Source organism: Salvia miltiorrhiza, chromosome 4 (genome assembly GCF_028751815.1).
Source record: "Salvia miltiorrhiza cultivar Shanhuang (shh) chromosome 4, IMPLAD_Smil_shh, whole genome shotgun sequence".
NCBI classification, from domain to species: Eukaryota; Viridiplantae; Streptophyta; class Magnoliopsida; order Lamiales; family Lamiaceae; genus Salvia; species Salvia miltiorrhiza.
This window is the reverse complement of record NC_080390.1, coordinates 35,321,359-35,341,220: the sequence shown is the minus strand read 5'-3', so window position 1 is coordinate 35,341,220 and position 19,862 is coordinate 35,321,359.

Sequence of the window (19,862 nt, the reverse complement as noted above, 5' to 3'; positions counted from 1 at the left end):
CCCTTGCCTATATATATAAAAAAAGAAAGAATCATTTAGGGAGAGGTTCAAGAAAAAACCATAAATAAAAAAAGAACGGAGAACCATTTTCAGCCATTCGATTATCAAGATCTACGGTGGATGTATCATTTTGTTGGATGAATGCAGATCCTGGGTTCGAATCCTGAAGGGAGCAATTTTTTTTTATTTTTTTGAGTGCGTTAATTTTAACAACGAATGCATTAATTTTTACAGTGAATGCATAAGATTTGATGATTCTCACGTTCTCACAAATAATGTAGTTCTCTCTAGACACCCTATATATATAGCGTTTATATTTATATTTTAAGAAGTGTTTTTACTGTAGCCCTCCCCTCTCTCTCTCTCTATATATATATATATATATATATATTAGTCTAGTGGTAGTATAATTAAACATGAAACTTTAATATCTTAAATTTCAGTGATCTATCATCACATAATCTCTGAAATTGTTTTGTTCTTTCACCAAGAAAATAAAAATAAAAAAATATAGAGGCACTTTTGTGTGCACCCGGGTCAAATTTGACCCGGTTCAAATTAGACAATATATACAAACTCCGCGCTCCTCTTAGCATCTGAATTGCTGGCGCAGTTGGGTAGAACCCGCTCCTCCCTAGTGATGGTCGCGGCTTTGAATCCCTTCATGGGCGAGTTTTTTTGGCAAGTTTCCAGCATTTACTTTCTTTCATTTGTAAGTGTTCTTTTTCGTTTCTTTCCTTCTTCTTTTTTTTTTTAATTTTTTTCGATTTTTTCCTTTTTCTTCTAACAAAATAATTTTCCTTCTATTTTTTCCTTTTCCTTTTCTTTTTCACTTTCTTTTTTTTCCCTTTTTTTTCTTCTTTTTAATTATATTTTTTATTTTAATTTTTTCTTCTTTGTGATAAATAATACTCCCTCCGTCCGCCAAAAGTATTCCACAATTACTATATTTGGCGTCCGCAAAAAGTATTCCACTTTCCTTTTTAAGCCATGGTCCCACCATCCACCTTTATATTTTATCCTTACAAACACTATTTATTTACAAAAAACCCACCCCAAATTCAATCTCAACCACACATCTCATAAAATGGTGAGACCCTTTCTCCACTACATCAACATCATCACACATTTTATTAAACTCCGTGCCCGGCCAAAGTGGAATACTTTTGGCGGACGGAGGGAGTACTATTTCTCTTTGTAAATGACAATATTTTTTTTGATAAATGACACCATCGATATTAATAAATGATACTATATTTATATTACAAATAACACCTTTAATATATCTAAATACGCTATTTTTCTTAGTAAATGACACTTTTGATATATCTAAAAATGACACTATTTTTCTTAGTGAATAACACTATATGCATTAATAAATGATACTACATTTCTATTTAAATGACATTTTAATTTATCAAAATGACACTATTTTTATTAGTAAATGACACTTTTAATATATATATATATATATATATATATATATATATATATTCCTCCTTTTTTTTAGCAATTTTTTTCCATTTCGTTTTTTCTTTTTCTTTCTGTATTTTTTTTGTTTTTTGCTTCTTCTTCTTTCTTTCTTTTCGTAATTTTCTTCCTTTTTCATTTTTTTAAAATTATATTTTCAAATGACACTATAACGTTTTCTTTTGATAAATAACACTATAACAAATCGAATGACCCTATAACGTTTCGAATGACACTATGAGATTTTGAATGACACTATATGATTTCGAATGAGACTATAATATTTCGAATGACACTATAACATTTTGAAAGACACTTTAACATTTCGAATGTCACTTTAACATTTCGAACGAAACTTTAACATTTGAAATGACACTTTAACATTTCAAAATGATACTTTAAGATTTTGAAATAACACTATGAGATTTCGAATGGCATTACATGATTTCGAATAACACTATAAAATTTCGAATGACACTACATGATTTCAAATGACACTATAATATTTTGAATGACATTATAACATTTTGAAAGACACTTTAACATTTCGGATGACACTTTAAGATTTCGAATGAAACTTTAACATTTCGAATAACACTATAATATTTGGAACGACACTTTAACATTCTGAATGACACTATATGATTTCGAATGAACGACACTTTAACATTGTGAATGACGCTATGAAATTTTGAAAGTCACTATAACATTTCGAATGATACTATAACGTTTTGAATGACACTATAAGATTTCGAATGACACTATAAGATTTCAAATATTTCGAATGACACTATAAAATTTTAAAGTGTTATTTAAAATCCTAAACCCTAAACTTGAAACCCTAAACCTGAAACCCTAAACCCTAAACCTGAAACCCTAAATCCTAAACCTGAAATTCAAATGACACTCAAGAAATTCAAATGACACTTCAACTATTCAACCTAAACCTTAAACCTGAAACCCTAAATCCTAAACCCTAAACCTGAAACCCTAAATCCTAAACCCTAAACCCTAAACCTGAAACTTAAACCTTAAACCTTAAACCCGCTAAACCCTAAACCTGAAACCTTCAATCCTAAACCTTAAACCTGAAACCTAAACTCTAAATCCTAAACCTAAACCCTAAACCTGAAATCTAAATCTTAAACTTGAAACCCTAAACCTGAAACCTGAAAGCTTAAATCCTAAACCCTAAACTTGAAACCCTAAACCTGAAACCCTAAACCCTAAACCTGAAACCCTAAATCCTAAACCTGAAATTGAAATGACACTCAAGAAATTCAAATGACACTTCAACTATTCAACCTAAACCTTAAACCTGAAACCCTAAATCCTAAACCCTAAACCCTAAACCTGAAACTTAAACCTTAAACCTTAAACCCGCTAAACCCTAAACCTGAAACCTTCAATCCTAAATCTTAAACCTGAAACCTAAACTCTAAATCCTAAACCTAAACCCTAAACCTGAAATCTAAATCTTAAACTTGAAACCCTAAACCTGAAACCTGAAAGCTTAAATCCTAAACCCTAAACTTGAAACCCTAAACCTGAAACCCTAAACCCTAAACCTGAAACCCTAAATCCTAAACCTGAAATTGAAATGACACTCAAGAAATTCAAATGACACTTCAACTATTCAACCTAAACCTTAAACCTGAAACCCTAAATCCTAAACCCTAAACCTGAAACCCTAAATCCTAAACCCTAAACCCTAAACCTGAAACTTAAACCTTAAACCTTAAACCCGCTAAACCCTAAACCTGAAACCTTCAATCCTAAACCTTAAACCTGAAACCTAAACCCTAAATCCTAAACCTAAACCCTAAACCTGAAACCTAAATCTTAAACTTGAAACCCTAAACCTTAAATCCTAAACCCTAAACCTGAAATAAGATTTCAAAAGACACTACAAAAGTTCAAATGACACTATAATATTTCGAATGACACTAGACGATTTTGAATGACACTATGACATTTCAAATGTCACTACGGTATTTTGAAATGAAACTTTAAGATTTCAAAAGACACTACAAGATTGAATGACACTATAAGATTTCGAATGACACTTTAAGAATTTCTGAATTTGAATAAAACTATGACATTTCAAATGACATTTCGAATGACACTATAACATTTCAAATGTCACTACGATATTTTGAAATGAAACTTTAAGATTTCAAATGACACTATAACACTTCAAATGTCACTATGACATTTTGAAATGAAACTTTAATATTTTAAATGACACTTCAAGAATTCAAATGACACTATGACATTTCAAATGAAACTTTAAGATTTCAAATGACACTTCAAGAATTCAAATAACACTATGACATTTCAAATGAAACTTTAAGATTTCAAATGATACTATGACATCTAAAATGAAACTTTAAGATTTCAAATGACACTAGAGGATTTCAAAAGACACTTTAAGATTTCAAATGACATTTTAAGAATTTGAATGACACTATGACATTTTGAAATGACACTATTACATTTCAAATTACACTAGACGATTTTGAATGACACTATGTCATTTCAAATGTCACAACAAAATGTCATTTGAAATTGTTGAAGTGTCATTCGAAATGTCATAGTGTCATTTGAAATGTTGTAGTTTCATTTCAAATCTTGTAGTGTCATTTGAAATCTTATATTTTCATTTGAAATGTTTGAATTGTCACAGTGTCATTTGAAATGTCGTAGTGTCATTTGAAATCTTGTAGTTTCATTTCAAATCTTGTAGTTTCATTTGAAATGTCATAATGTCATTTGAAATGTCATAGTGTCATTTAAAATCTTGTAGTTTCATTTGAATTGTTGAAGTGTCATTTGAAATCTTGTAGTTTAATTTGAAATGTCATAATGTGATTTGAAATATCGTAGTGTCATTTAAAATCTTGTAGTTTCATTTGAATTGTTGAAGTGTCATTTGAAATGTCATACTTACAAATGACACATTAAAATTAGCAACATTAAAAATAGTGTCATTTTTAGATAAATTAAAAGTGTCGTTTACTTAGAAAATAGATTCATTTACTAACAAAAATGGTGACATTTTTAAGGAGTAGTGTTATTCGAAATGTTAAGGTGTCATTTTAAATGTTCTAAATTCATTTGAAATCTTATAATGTCATTTGTATGTCGTAGTAGTGTCATTTATATACATATATTAAAAGTATCATTTAAATATAAATATAGTATTATTTATTAATATTATTTAGATATATTAACAGTGTCATTCATATATAAATATAGTATCAATAATTAATGTAGATATTATAATTTAATAATATAATTAGTATTGTTATACATAATTAAAAGTGTAATTCAAATAAAAATATAATAGTATCATTTAATAATATAGATAGTGTAATTTACTAACAACAATAATATCATTATACATAATCAGAAAAGAATCGAAAAAAAAGACAAAAAACGAAAAAAGAGAAGTGGAAAGAACGAAAGAAAAAGGATAAAAAACGAAAAAAAAAAGATCCGAACCAACTGAGCTAATTGCTCAATTTGTAAATACTTTAGGCCGTTTAATAATTATTCATAAGTTACCGATCCTGGTCAGATTTGACCCGAGTGCACCGTGTACCCAGATGCACACAAGATTTTGCCTAAAATAAAAACACTAGATCACACAGGTGGCCATAGACAGTTAGGGCATGTTTGATATGGGTTTATATGCAGGATAAATTAAATTAATACAATTTTGTGTGGTATTTGATAGTATGTGATATTAGTATGGTCAACTCCCACTTAATCCCACTTGTCTGTATTATTTTGTAGGAATCACCCACACTAATAAACCCCCCACCCCCCGATAAGTTTAGTACCGCGAATCTGGATTAAAATTTTGCTACCCTTCATCACTCTAATCGATGCAAACAATATTATCTCAAAGAAAAGCCAACTTTAGCGATTTCTTTTCGAAGCCAATCTATAAGAAAAACACATAAACGTCGGAATGGATTGGTGTGAATACCTGTTGTTGCTTGACTCATCTTCGAGCTACAGAAACCGACGTTGAAGCTGTGGAATGGAGGCTGCCGAGTTCGCCTTGCTCGTCGATCGCAACGGTGCCGAGAACTGATTTTACAGTTCTGGAGAAATGGCTGCAGCAATGGAGGATGCAGTTCTGGAGATATGGCTGCCGAGAGCGGCTGTTTGTATTCCTTGCGTAGATGAGAGTGAAAGGCCCGACGATTTGTATTCTGAGGAATGGGCTTTGATGAAGGATACCCATGGTATTTTATAAAATATATGAGGATAGTTTTTGTATTAGAAAATATAATTCAATTTAAATATATGGATATCAAACACGATATAGGATTAATTAATTAGCAATGATATCAAACACCCATCAAATATTAAAAATCCATAATAATCCACACTAATTTCTCTTAATAACTTTAGCCCTAATTAATCCTAAACTGCAAATCAAGCTGGCCCTTACATGATATATACCGATCCCATCTCATAATAGATTACTTTTATTAAAATTTGTATTAGTACTTTTTTCTAAGACTATTTTGCACGATGGAGGGAATATATCGTGCCAAGTAAATCTCTAGATTCGATTGAATGAATTGGATAAGTTCTTATAGGACGACCTTTTATACACATATCCCACATCTTATAAACTCATCTAAATATATCTAAACAATAAAAAAAAAAAATCAGTTTCATCTTCAACTAAATTTATTATTACAAAAACATTGCAATTAATACTCATCAAGAACACTAGTAACCCCAACCCTTGAAGATTCCAATAAAAACCAATTAATTAACACAACACCCACCAAAAGTCATCACCATGGCCGCCGCCGTCAACTCCAATTCCATGGCGATCATCATCCTGCTCTTGTCTGCCGCAGTCCTGGCCGCGAGCACCTCAATGCCACCGCCGCAGGATGCTAGGTCCGTGGAGGCGTGCGTTAAGCTCCTATTTGATCCTCCGCGGCGGGCTCCGCCGCCGCTGACGCGCAATCTGTGCCAGGACACGCTGCGGGCGGTTGTTAAGTCTTTCAGGATCACCGGAAACTTGTCGGCGGAATACTTGGCGGCGCTGAAGAAACTTCCCAAGTTCCAGAAGAATCCAGAAGCTCTCCACAAATTCCTTTGCGGGCTCTCACCTGCGCACTGCGATACCTTTACTGTGACCACTAATTTTTAGTATTTTATTTAAACATGAGAGAATTCTTTTCATTTACAAGAATCTATGTTTAATTCCTCATCACATATTATTGCCGGTAAATTTCCTTTCATATTATAATAAGCTGTTGGATTTTGTATGTATTAATTATAATTGAAACGAAAAAGTGTTTTTTGTATGTATTTGAAATCTTGAGGTAATTAAGTGGTCACAATGACAACTACTTAATTTTGGCTCATTAGACTCAACTTGTTAAATTAATTAGTTCGTAACATGACTTTAAGATGTTAATGATGATACACCCTTTGAGCGTTTGAAGTTTGAACCTCCCTTGTATAGAGGATAAGGATGAGGTCTAGAGTCCATGTGAATGTGATTCAAAGTATTTTTCTATTTAATTAAGTTTCCAATTTATTTAAAATTATTAACATTTGATGTGGGATTTAAGTACCTACTAGCATTTGCAATCGTCCAACATACAAAAAATATTTTAATATTTTATTATACTCATAAAATTGATTATAATTTGATTGTTATATAAAAATTCTAAATATAATTAAAAATACTACTAATTTAAGATAAATGTATTTTAATTTTATATAAAAATAATAAAGAATAATTCATATTATGAAAAAAGAAAACAATATAAATCAAAAGATAATTGAAAAAAATAGATTTATTCAAAAAAAGGAGGAGAGACGAGAGAGAATTTTTTTAAGTTTTAATCTTTAAATAAATATATAATTTTTATATTTTAAATCCAATATTTACATAACAGATATCAAATTAAAGCTCTTATTTAAAACTTAAATTTCATATGCAAATCAAATATTTTATAATTAGTCGAATTTCACAATTTTAAAAAAGAAATAAAATAGAAAAATAAGAAGTTAAAGACAAAGAAATAAAAAAGATGTATAGCTTATAAATAAACCTTCAATTTTATTCTAACTACAAATTTGCCACTCCATTTTGAAATTGATTTGAAATCAATTTAAAATTGAAAACTCCATTTTTAATATAGTATAGATTTATTTAAGTTGTCAACTCACGTACGTGGGATTCAAGTACCTCTCTTAGAGCATTGGCAATGCCTTACACGATAGCACCTACTCGTGTAAGGTGTTGCTCGTGTAAGACGTTGCAAGTCAGCCTTACACGAGGGCTACACGATGGATCGTGTATGCCCGATAGTGTTATTTTTTCGGCGCGTGTTTTACACGCGCTCTATTTAAAAAATATATATTGAAATTCAATTTTTGAAATGTGAAGGCAGCTTTGACTGCCTCGATTTGCGTGCCTTTTTTTTTTCTTTTCTTTTCTTTTTTTCTCCTCTTTATCTTCTCTTTTCTTTCTTCTTTTTAATATAATTTTTAGGTTTTTTTATTTTAATGGAATTTTAATTATTAGTAAAATGTGTTATTTAAATTTGCGCAATTAAATTTAAGTGAAAATCATAAAAATCAGAACTAAAAAATCATGTAGGCTATCATGTAATCCCAATGCAGCCTCCTTACACAATGTGGTCCCCCCTCATCAAGTAAGCTATCATGTAGGCTATCATGTAACCCCAATGTGGATGCTCTTATTTATGTTTTTAATTAGCGAAATATTGTAAAATAGTTGATATATTGATAAATTCATATAATAATACCACTAATTATTTATGATATTTTTGTTAAACAGGAAAAGAAAATATTAATTTATCAAATTAAACTAATGAAACAATTTATTTAGCTAAAACCATTTATTTGATTAAATCAAATTAAATAAACTGTTTATTTGGCTAAATTGAATTGACGGTATATTTCAAATGACATTAGTTTCGATCACTCCTATAATAGAAAGTGTTATAAACTAGAAAGAAAAGGAGAAGAAGAGAGAATATCGTAGAGAGAGTAAAGAGAACAAATCTGCAGGAGCGTATTATTATGAGGACTAAATGCCTCTATTTATAGGAGATACAAAACTAGGGTTAGGGTTTAGGGTTGAGTCATTTAATAGGGAAATATATATTTTATATATATTTACAACACTTCCCCTTAAATGACTAACCCTAAAAATATGTTGCCTCATTAAAACCTTGCTAGGAAAAATTCAATGGAACAAAAACCTAGTCTAAGGAAAAAGAGTACAGCTGCTCCCCCTGAAAATGATCATTGTATATCTTTGAGTCGATGCATGCCAATCTTGTGTACTAACTTTCTAAAAGTCGATGTTGGTAACGCCTTTGTGAATAAGTCCGTCATGTTATCGCTTAATCGAATCTTCATGTATCCTTTGAGTTGCATGCAATTTGACTCCAAAGAAACTCCTCATTTGATGTTAGAGTCTGACAAACATGGTTTTCATACCTTAATTCCACATGTTTTGTTGTCATTTCCCTTCATGTTTTGCTTGTGAATGCTTGTTTGTGCCCGAATATTTAGTTTTATGAAGATTTGATATCTTGGTGTAGTTTTGGAGTAATTTCAGGAAAAATAAAGGATTAATTGGAGGATTTTGAAGATATGAGATTGAAGTACGTCTCGATAGGAATCCGTGAGCGCAAACGGCGACCAAATCCGAGTCCGGACGAGGCAGAACGGAGCAAAACAAGCGGACTGCGCAAAACGCCCAGTACCCCGCGGTCACCACCCGCGGCCGCGGGGTGAGACCGCGGGTCAGCTGTTCCCGGCTCCAGGAGACACCCGCGGTCACCACCAGCGGCCGCGGGGCGGGACCGCGGGTCCCCTGACTCTCCCCCACGTTTGCCGGCCGCGGGCGCGGGCCAGGACCGCGGGAAAAGAGCGGAGACTCCCCAAGTAGGCCCCAGTCGGGTTTTTCAGCCCTTAAACCCCTTTCTCCCCCTTTTCCTCACACTATTCATCATCCCCAACCTCATACTCACCCATTTTCATCTTCCCCAATTCCTCCACACCAAACCCTAGCCTCCATTACCACATCTTTTTACCAAGATTGAAGGCATTGAAGGGGAGAGAAGATTGAAGAAAGCTCATTATTAGGATTTGTCACTTCTTACTCTCTCTTTCATTTATGTATTTCTTTGATTTAGGTTTGTTGTTTGTGAACATGTTTAGATAAAATCCCCCATTAATTTGGGGATTAGGCTCATGGATGATGTAATTAATTGATTATTATGCTCATTATTAGTCTTTGATTATGCCTTCTTCATTATCTTTTCAAGCCCTAGTTTTATTCCTTGTATGAAGTGTTGGCCACTCTTTATGCATTTCTAATTTGTAATTTGAATCGGGAGAGGATAATTGCAATAGATTAGGAGCTTGAAACATATCATCTCAATAAACCGGGAGGTTGAGAGTTGGGTGAGGGCTTGTTGATCTTTTGTGCTCTTGGGAGTTATAGGTTAGAAATTGACCGGGGACGGCAATTATGACCCGTAATCTACTGTTTTAGTCGTCCGGGAGGGGGCTAAAACTAGTGGGGAGATCGCCCTAGATAATAGGTAATATCAAGACTAATGTTGAGCTAATTTGAGGTCCATTACTAATCCATTGATGTCTAGTCCCTATATCATCTTAATCATCATATTAATCCACTTTGCTTATTTGATTTTATTTGTCTTTGAACTTGTTAAGTAATTAGTAGATAATCAAACCAATTACCTCATTGTTTAGTCTAAATAGCTATAGCACAATGACTTAGGATAATCACTAGATTGAACTACTAATCCTTGTGGGATACGACCTTGCTTCCATATATTACAACTACCCGTATACTTGCGGCGTGGTGAAAATATTAGCGAACAGAGTCTGGATGTTCATGTCTTGTTAAAAACCTCTCCGTAAAAACCCTATGGGAAAAATTCGGTAGAGGAAAAAAGTACAAGACGTATATTTACTCATATATTACATTAGTTGTCTCGTTAAAAACCTTAACTAAGAAAACCTTGTAGGAAAAAACTTAGTAAGGGAAAAAGAGTACAACCATTTGGCCTTTAGGGCCATTGACCTTCAAAGTCTAATTTTCGAATCTATTTAAAAGATCATGCTCCCCCTCAAGATAACAATCTTGACTGTGTTCAATATAGTTTTCGAAATTAAATAAATAATCTACATCATCCACCAATTTTGAATTTCGATTTCTTTCAGAACATAGACCAATTGTAATTTGCTTTGAATATAACCAATAACATGGTTAATATCATTTAAAATTCTCCTTCTTAGAGAAACATTAAATCTTGCTAGTAAGTCAACTTCGAATTGTATATCATGCATGATACAAGTAGTGCTTCAATAACACACAAGTAAGGAACTTCGGGTCCAAAATAACTTCGTTATTTTCTTTTGGTCTAGGTGTGTCTTTATCAACTTCAAGTGATAGAATAATCATTTGATAGCTAAAAGAATGTGTTATTATTCAAAATCTTCTTTGGGTAGGTCGACTAATACATATAAAATATAGTCGATTGGTTTGAAATACTCCATCTGGGAGATTCTCGATCTTCGGGTCGAGATGATACCTAGTTTAACTAAGTTTTTCAAAACTCATCTTTAGACATGAGTTAACTTCCTCAAGTTTTGAATATTCACAAATGTTCTTTCTTCGGAAAGAATTCACTTAATTGATTATGGACTTTCACATATATGTCCATGTTTAATGACCTATATAACAATACAACCATAACGTCCACAAACTTGATATATTATGTCAATGATTACTGCCATAAATGTTATATAAATAACGAAACATAATGCCATGTATAACATGAGAATATATTTGATTAATTTTGGTTTCTCAAACCCTTGAGCTACTAATCTCGCTTAATTATTTTCATTTAGCGAGTTCAGCTCTGCCTCATTGATTATTTCTACATTTTTCAGTGCTTCTGGCACACTAATATAACTTATTTTGGATCCAAATAATCTTCGAGTTGAATTTGCAATTTGTTGAGGCAAAAGTGTTGTCGACAACTATGATTTTTCTATTACGATTCTCACGTATTCACAAAGTTCATGGCAACTTTAGTAAAACTAAAATTTCACCATTTCTCATAATATTTGGTCTAGTTGTTTCGTAATCCCAATATTACGATAATTTAGTGCACGTGCAAAATGTATTGGGATTATCGTCTTCAGGACAATCCTCTTCATGAGGTTTTGGAATGATTTGAGTTCTTTATTTGATTTTGTAATCCGCGGATATTTTATCTTGGGCACCAATAGGTCGTTTACGTTTCTGGCGTCAATAAGCATTAAATCAATTTCGTCCTTCAGGGACTTCAATTATTTGTGGTGCAATATGACATATGTATAAGATTTCACTCATGTGGCAGTCAATAATAACTTGTTGAACTTCTAGTTTATTAATGCATGAATCTAACATAATTAATCCAACGAGAAATTTACGGCATTGTACAATTCATCATTCATATCTCCCCCTAATGCCGAAAAAAAAGTACAGTTGGATAAATCAAAGCATCAACATATGAATTGATCCTCAATTATTGGCTCTATATATGTATTTTTCACAAAGTATACATATAATTTTCATAGAGCTATGAGTGCATTTGAATGGTGATAAAAGAATTTAGTAGATGAGAAATTCTCTTCGGGAGGTATTTTAATTACGCACTAATTGTAATGTAGACAACTCAAATACTCAAGTCTTGAGTTATTTTTAAATCATTTGGGTGCATGAATTTGAAATTCATCTTGACATGATTATGTGATAAAAATAATAGACATGTATAATTATTCAATTCTCATAGAAAAATCAATGAAGCTCTTCCGGAGCCCGTACAAAATGTTATCAAGTTTTAATTGTATAACTCATATTCTCAATAATAGTTCAAAAACAATTGAATTGAGAAGATCAATTGCTCTTCAAGAGCTTGTAATATTTAAATTATGTGTATATGTTGTTTTTCATCAAGAATAAACATATATCACCTAAAATATAAATTGTTCTTCAAGAACATGTAATATTCTTCAGGAATATTAATTGTGCTACTTCGGGAGCATCAATATTAATTCAATATAAAGTAAAGCAATTTAATAATAAATTAAATACTAAATAATAAGGAAATATCAAAATAAAGCTTAAAATAAAAATTCAATCTCAATATTTTAATATTCTTCCGGAATACTAATTTTATCTCACATGTTCATCGGGAACACATTATATTTCATATTTAATATGAAGCTATATCGTTGTGTTTTCATCAAACACTTCAACGATTTAATTTTAATAATCTTCAAGATTATTAAGAATCATAAATTCATTCCACAATGATGAATTTAAAAAATAAAGCAATCCTTCAGGGATTGTATTAATAAATCAATTCAGATGTGTTCATCGGAAACACATTATATTTAAACTTAAGGGATATCGTTGTGTTTCATCAAAAACTTCAACGATTTATCTTTTAATAATCTTTCGGATTATTAAAAATTGCTAATTTATGTTTCTTCAGGAACAATATAATAATCAATAAATAAAAATAATTGAATAGACGAATGCATATTCAAGCAAAAATTTAAAGGAAAAGGGAGAATTGGAGTGACAAAAGAATATGATTTGACTAAAATAGTGAATCCAACCACTACTGCACAGTCTGCACCCAATAATCCCTTATGCACAATTTGCCTTCAATTCTATTAAGTATAAGACAAAACTAGGGATTACTAATTGACAATTATCATGTTTCACTCTCTGATATATGATTTGCGATTATCAAACACAAGGCACAATTCACACAATTCATGAATCCTCTCGAATTACTGCTAGAGACATCATTATAAAAATTGGATGTTTAATATAATATGCAGTCGCTGTGATTAGAACTAATTCATCACATACTAATTCACAGATCTAAAATCATAGATTTAATTAGAAATTGAAGTAATCGAACCATGTTGATTCAAATACGGATTACCTTGTTGGAAATGCATGATTCTTTCCTAGGGCATACCTCCAATATTGACTCAATTGATTAGAAGGAGCACATCTCCAAAATCACTCAATTGGTTAGAGACTCGTGCTGATAACGTGTTATAAATTAGAAAGAAAAGGAGAAGAAGAGAGAATAGCGTAGAGAGAGTAAAGAGAACAAATCTGCAGGAGCGTATTATTATGAAGACTAAATGCCTCTATTTATAGGAGATACAAAGCTAGGATTAGGGTTTAGGGTTGAGTCATTTAATAGGGAAATATATATTTTATATATATTTACAACAGAAAGTGAATTTTTAGTTGGAACTTGGAAAATAAAATTGTCATTTTATATAGATTTCCATTTGGGTAAATGTCAATTTCTGTCCCATCGTTTTAGCGAATTTTTAAAAATATTTCAACCTAACGATAATATCAAAATAATACACAACCTATCAAAAATATTGTTCGTGTCCTATTAAAATTTTCCGACTATCGAAAATTGACGTGGATAACCGGAGTTCCTACATGGCGTATCTACGTGGAATTTTATATATCTAATAAGAAAAATCATTTTTATATGCCTAAAAAAAACAGCACGGCGTTGTTTTTCTTTAATTCATCTCCTCTGTTAAAATTTCCCAAAATCACGACAAGGAATCGCGGCGTCTCATGAAGAACTCGTAAGAAATGGCATCTCCTGAAATTGCGGGGATGTGTGGAATCGCGCGGCCGTCTGAGCATTAAATCCAGAACCCGTTGAAGAAGAAGAAGAAGAAGACAACATCGTATTTCAGAAGAAAAAAAAAATCACACGATTTTTTTTCCTAAAATAGGTCCACCAAAACTAACACTAAAATCAAAAGCCGAAAATAAAATGCTTGAACACTCAAGCTCAACCTAACCCCCCAAAAAATGCTTTTTTTTTTTTTAATTTCCCCACTTTTGAGCTTGGCGAGAGGACTTTAGGGAAAAACAAAAGGTGAAGCAGATCTTAAAGTTCCTTTTTGGAGTTAATGGTTGGGACAAAACTCTAAAGATTAAAGAAGGAAATGAAGCAGAAAATGAAGCAAAACGAGGAAGAAAATGATGAGTAGCTCTTGTGAACTATTGCGATCTCTTCTCTCTCTTTTTCCGCGTGGAGCTAAAATAAGCTGCAGATCTTTAATGGCTTTTTTCCTTTTCCTTTTTCTTTCAAAAATAGAATTAATCTTTAGAGAGAGGTGCTTGAAGAAACAAACGACGTTCTTACGACGTCGTGTTTTTTTTTTTTTTTTTTTTGAGACATATAAAAATGGCTTTCCTGTTAGATATATCATTCCACGTAAATATGTCATGTTGGAACTCCGGCTATCCACGTCAATTTTCGATAATCAGAAAATTTTAATAGGACACAGACGATATTTTTTTGATAGGTTGGGTATCGTTATCGATAGGTTGAGACATTTTTGAAAATTCGCTAAAACGATGGAACAGAAAGTGGCTTTTACCCTTTTCATTTGATAAAGTTTCATGAAAAGTTAATATGGGATTGGACATTTTATAAAATTAAATAAAAAAACATGAAAATTCCACATAGGACGGAGGATTGTTAATAGTTACGGTGCATTTATTGATAATTCAAATTAAATCGAAGAAATAATTTAATTAATGTTAATGGTGCGAAATATTTATTCAGATTGGTGAAAAATTAATACTAGTTGTCTATAAATATTATTTCAATAAATTATAGTCAATTTTAATTGTTTCGGATGAAATTACCTTCGCTTTTTTATCTTGTATGTACAAAAGATACGCTTTATCTCTATTTTCTTTGTTCTCAGTTCTCACTCTCTTTCTCAATCTCTACTTATCCCACCGTGCAACCACCACTGTGAAGTGAAGCCATCATTATCCTTCTCTCCACGAGCCGCTCTCTCTTTCTCTTAGATGAGCCTCGTCTTTGATTTTCTTTCGTTGAATTTGGTGAAATATGAGTTCAAAGAGTACCATCCGTACCAATACTTGTTGTGTCAGTCGGAGAAATAGATGGCCCAAATCTACCCATGGATACCATCCATTCTTGGACAGTAGGAATCTGCATATATGCTCGGCACGAATGGTACAAAATTTGTCATTTTATACCATTCGTACCAAGTGTACCAAGTTATGTAGAAGTTGATGGACTTTGTTGATGTGCTCTAGGGGATTACTCATTTTTTTTATGTTATTCTGTCAAAGTCACATGTCAACCATGTTCCGGATAATAATCACTTGCGAGATCTCATTTTATTTGTGAGAATTGTACTTGTATTTATAGTTGAATCTTATTGTAAAATGAAGAAGATAATGAAATATTATTTCGAATTTGTGTTATTTTTCAAGTTAGTGTTATTCCGTGTTATTTTAATTTTCTGTTGCGCAAACACATGAGACGAATATCTATTTCGCACCATTCGTCCCAAGATCTGTTCTTGACAATTGTTGGAGCGGATGGTATGAAATAGCATATTCGAACCATTCGTCCTAGCATTTGTTATAATCAAACTAGCACTTGAGATTAAGACAAATTGTACGAATATATTATTTCACACAATTCGTGCCAATGTCATTTGCGCCAAGTATTTGGTACGAATGATTCAAACATGTTACTCTCTTCGTTCACGATATCATTTTCACTTTGTGATTGGTACGAATTGGTTCAGCAACGTCAAGTGAATTCTCATCCGGCTTGAAAATGTTTTCTCTATGTTTTTGTACCATATCTTGTTACAAACAGTAGGGATTCAGAAATTGAAGGCATCACTCCGCGTAAATCCTGGGATGGTGTGAGAGCATTTTTTTTCTTCCTTTTAGCAATATTAATGGTGGTGCTTGTGACTGAATTGGCGCCTTGATATGACAAATCTTGCAATGGATGGTATATACGAATTCATACCATTTCGTTCCAAATATTCTTAAAAATCTAGATTTGCATATAATATTTTTTGCACATCTGCAACTTCTTGAATTGCAAAAACTCATCGGAGATAGAGGGGCTCGTCGGAGACAACAGCGAGAGAGGGAGAGAGAGATTGAGAGAGAGAGATACCAGCGATGTAATGCAACAACTAACTAGGGTTTCAGAGAGAGAATGCGAAAGTAATTGAAAGAGAGAGCTAGTATTTTTTTGTACGTACAACACAGAACATGTAGAGTAATATAGTCCAAAATACTTAATTTTGACTACAATTTATTGAAATTATGTTCGTGGACAACTTTTTATTTTCATTATATATTTTGTACGATTACTTTACAGGTGCCTCAATAATTCATTTAGCCAAAGCTATTTATTTGATTGAATAAATTAAATAAATTATTTACTTAGTCAAATTTAATTGGTGGTGATAATAGATATCCTTTTATATAAATTTTCATTTGATACGAAGTTTTGTAAAAAGTTAATGTGAAATTATAAAGTTCGAAAGAATAAAAAAATATGAAAATTCCATGAGATCGTATGTTGATTGTTGATGCGCATAAATTTATTGTGCGTTATCCTATATTGTCGTTATTAATTGTTGTAAAGAGGTTTGAAAGAGTCATGGTTTTTTTTCCAAGTCAAGGTCTTGCAAATTGGCATTTTGTGCTTGCTGTAATCAACAAGTTTAGACACTGAACCCATTTTCACGTTCATAGTCTTTACAATCTACTTCCAACAAATTGATTTTTATTTTGAAACATGCAAACCACAAAAGACTTTCATATATATTTCGTAGTTAACTAATGATAAAAGTTGCGTGGATTAAGGTTCATTAATTTCCAATCACAAACTATAAATTATAAATAGGATTTAATTAGGACGAATGTACCGTAAATTCTGACAAATGTGTATCAAAGTGTCTCACCTAACTAATTAGGTTAAACAAGTTTTTATTTTATTTGATTAAGAAAAACATAAAAAATCAAAAATCAAATACATAGATATTTCGAAGTTTAATTACGTAATTAGACCCTGAATAATAATTTCGTTTCAACAAGTCCTACTTTTAATTTTTACTTTCCACGGGTCTTAATTTCTACGAGGAAGTGACCGAGAGTTTATTTTACTAATTTAAGAAATAATTTGAAATTAATTGGGATAGTTATACTTATATACACAAATTTTCACTCAATTTTGCTTTTACATAAATTAGAATTTTTGCCTCTAAAAACACTAATTTATAATCATTCAAAATTATTTCACGGCTTTGAATTTTCGGCGTTTGTGTATTTAAAGACAGAATTTTTAGTTTTTCATTATATGCAAAATCAAAATTATGTAAAAAATTGTGTATCTAGTCACCGTAACCCCCGATAAACATTGATAATTTAGTAATATAAGATGCATTTTATTTGGGGCATATGGTATGAGGAGAGAACGAATTTGACTGAGTCTACCAAAGTGAAGTGTAGTCCAAAACGTGGCATCACTATTGGGACCCCAAATCACATCAAATAAAACATATATAGTCATGAAATAGATGAGTGATGCTCTCTTCACCCTTAACTTTCACGACTCATTCAAACTATACACAGTAACTATACTTCACTCACTATCATAGTGATTACCTAATTTGGTGGTTGAGGATGGATGTAAATCTTGTTTTTTAGTAAGATATATATAGCTACACACCATAATACCTATAATGATTTTAAGTCTCTCATATTCAACAGAAGTGCATATGCAATTATGCATGTAATATGTTTTAATTTTCGTGTTGATGAGTAGTATTATTGTCCTAGCTAGAAATGTATTTAAATTTATACTCCCTCCGTCCCACGAAACATGACCCAGTTTTTTTTTTAGTTTGTCCCACGAAACTTGATCTGTTTCTAAAAATGAGAAAAAAAATTATTTATCCAGCTTTTCACTTTTTCACTTACCACACTTAACACACAAAATACCAATTTCTTAATTCTCGTTCCGAAAAAAATGGGTCATGCTTCATTGGACGGAAGGTAATTTCGATTTTGTCGATGAAACTCATATGAAGCAAAAAAATTTAGAAGAAATACTACATATAATTTCAATACAATTAATTAAGACGCTCTAGCTAGGTGGTGATCCAATTCGTACATTAATTTAATTTGATAGTGAAATTCGAAATAGGAAGATTTCTCTTCTGAACTTGTGGTTGCAACACACACACACTACATATATACACACACATATATAAGGCACACATATATAGGGGTGCTCCAATGAGACCTCCTAATTTTCGTGTAACATGAGGCACGATTTGGTGCGTTTATTTTATTAATTTTATGGCTGATATTGTATCTGGATGGAGGGTTTTTTTCGCAGGGTTCGAATCCTGAACGGAGCAGAATATTTTAAATGGTGTTATTCATCAGTATACACTGCATTATTCATCAATATATATGTCTTATTCATTACCAATTTTGTAAATTTTATTTTTCATCAGTATATACATCTTATTTATTAGATATATGTCTTATTAATAAGTATCATTGTCCTCATATTACACGAAAAATAGGGGGTCTCACAAGAGCGCACCTCTATATAGCTCCCTCCAGGATTTCAAACCCTAAGAAAAAAAAATCTCCCTCTAGATACAATATCAGTCATAAGATTGATGAAATAAACGCACAAGATCGTGTCTCAGGTCTCACTAAAAATAGGGGGTCTCATTAGAACGTTCCCTATATATATAATTAATAATTTGAAAGTCGTAAGTTTTATTTTTGTAATTTAAAAAACAAGGAATGGAGTAATTAAGGTGTGATGCACGCATAGAAATTTCCATGGTGGCTGGCCCGCTGTTGTCGCAATGCATCTATATATATAGCGTTAGCATGAGCAGCCAGAAAGCAGATGCAGTGAAGAGAGAGAGAGAGAGAGATGGGGTGCTCATTCTCTTGTTGCATAAAATTAGGAGTGAAGACATCCCCATCAAAAATGAAAAGCATAAGGATAGTCCGGCTGAACGGGTCGGTGGAAGAGATCGATTACCCAATCACCGCGGCGGAAGTCACCGGAAAGCAATGCAAGGATTTCCTCTTCACGCAGGCCGAGCTGCTGGCGGCGGCCGCCACTCCTATGAAGCTGGAGACGCCGCTCGAAGGCGGCCGAGTCTACTTCTTGCTGCCGGCCACGCTCTTCCAGTCCAACGTGTCGCCGCTGGAGCTGGCCCCCATCGCCAGGAAGCTCGCCTCCATCGCCCTAAACACCAAATCCAAATCCAAATTCAATGAGCCATCAAATTCAAATAGGAAATCGAAGTCGTGGAAGCCCATTTTGTCCACCATTCGTGAGAGGTCGTTCAATCGGAGAAGTGAATCAGATTTGCATGCTCAAGATCACTAACTAATA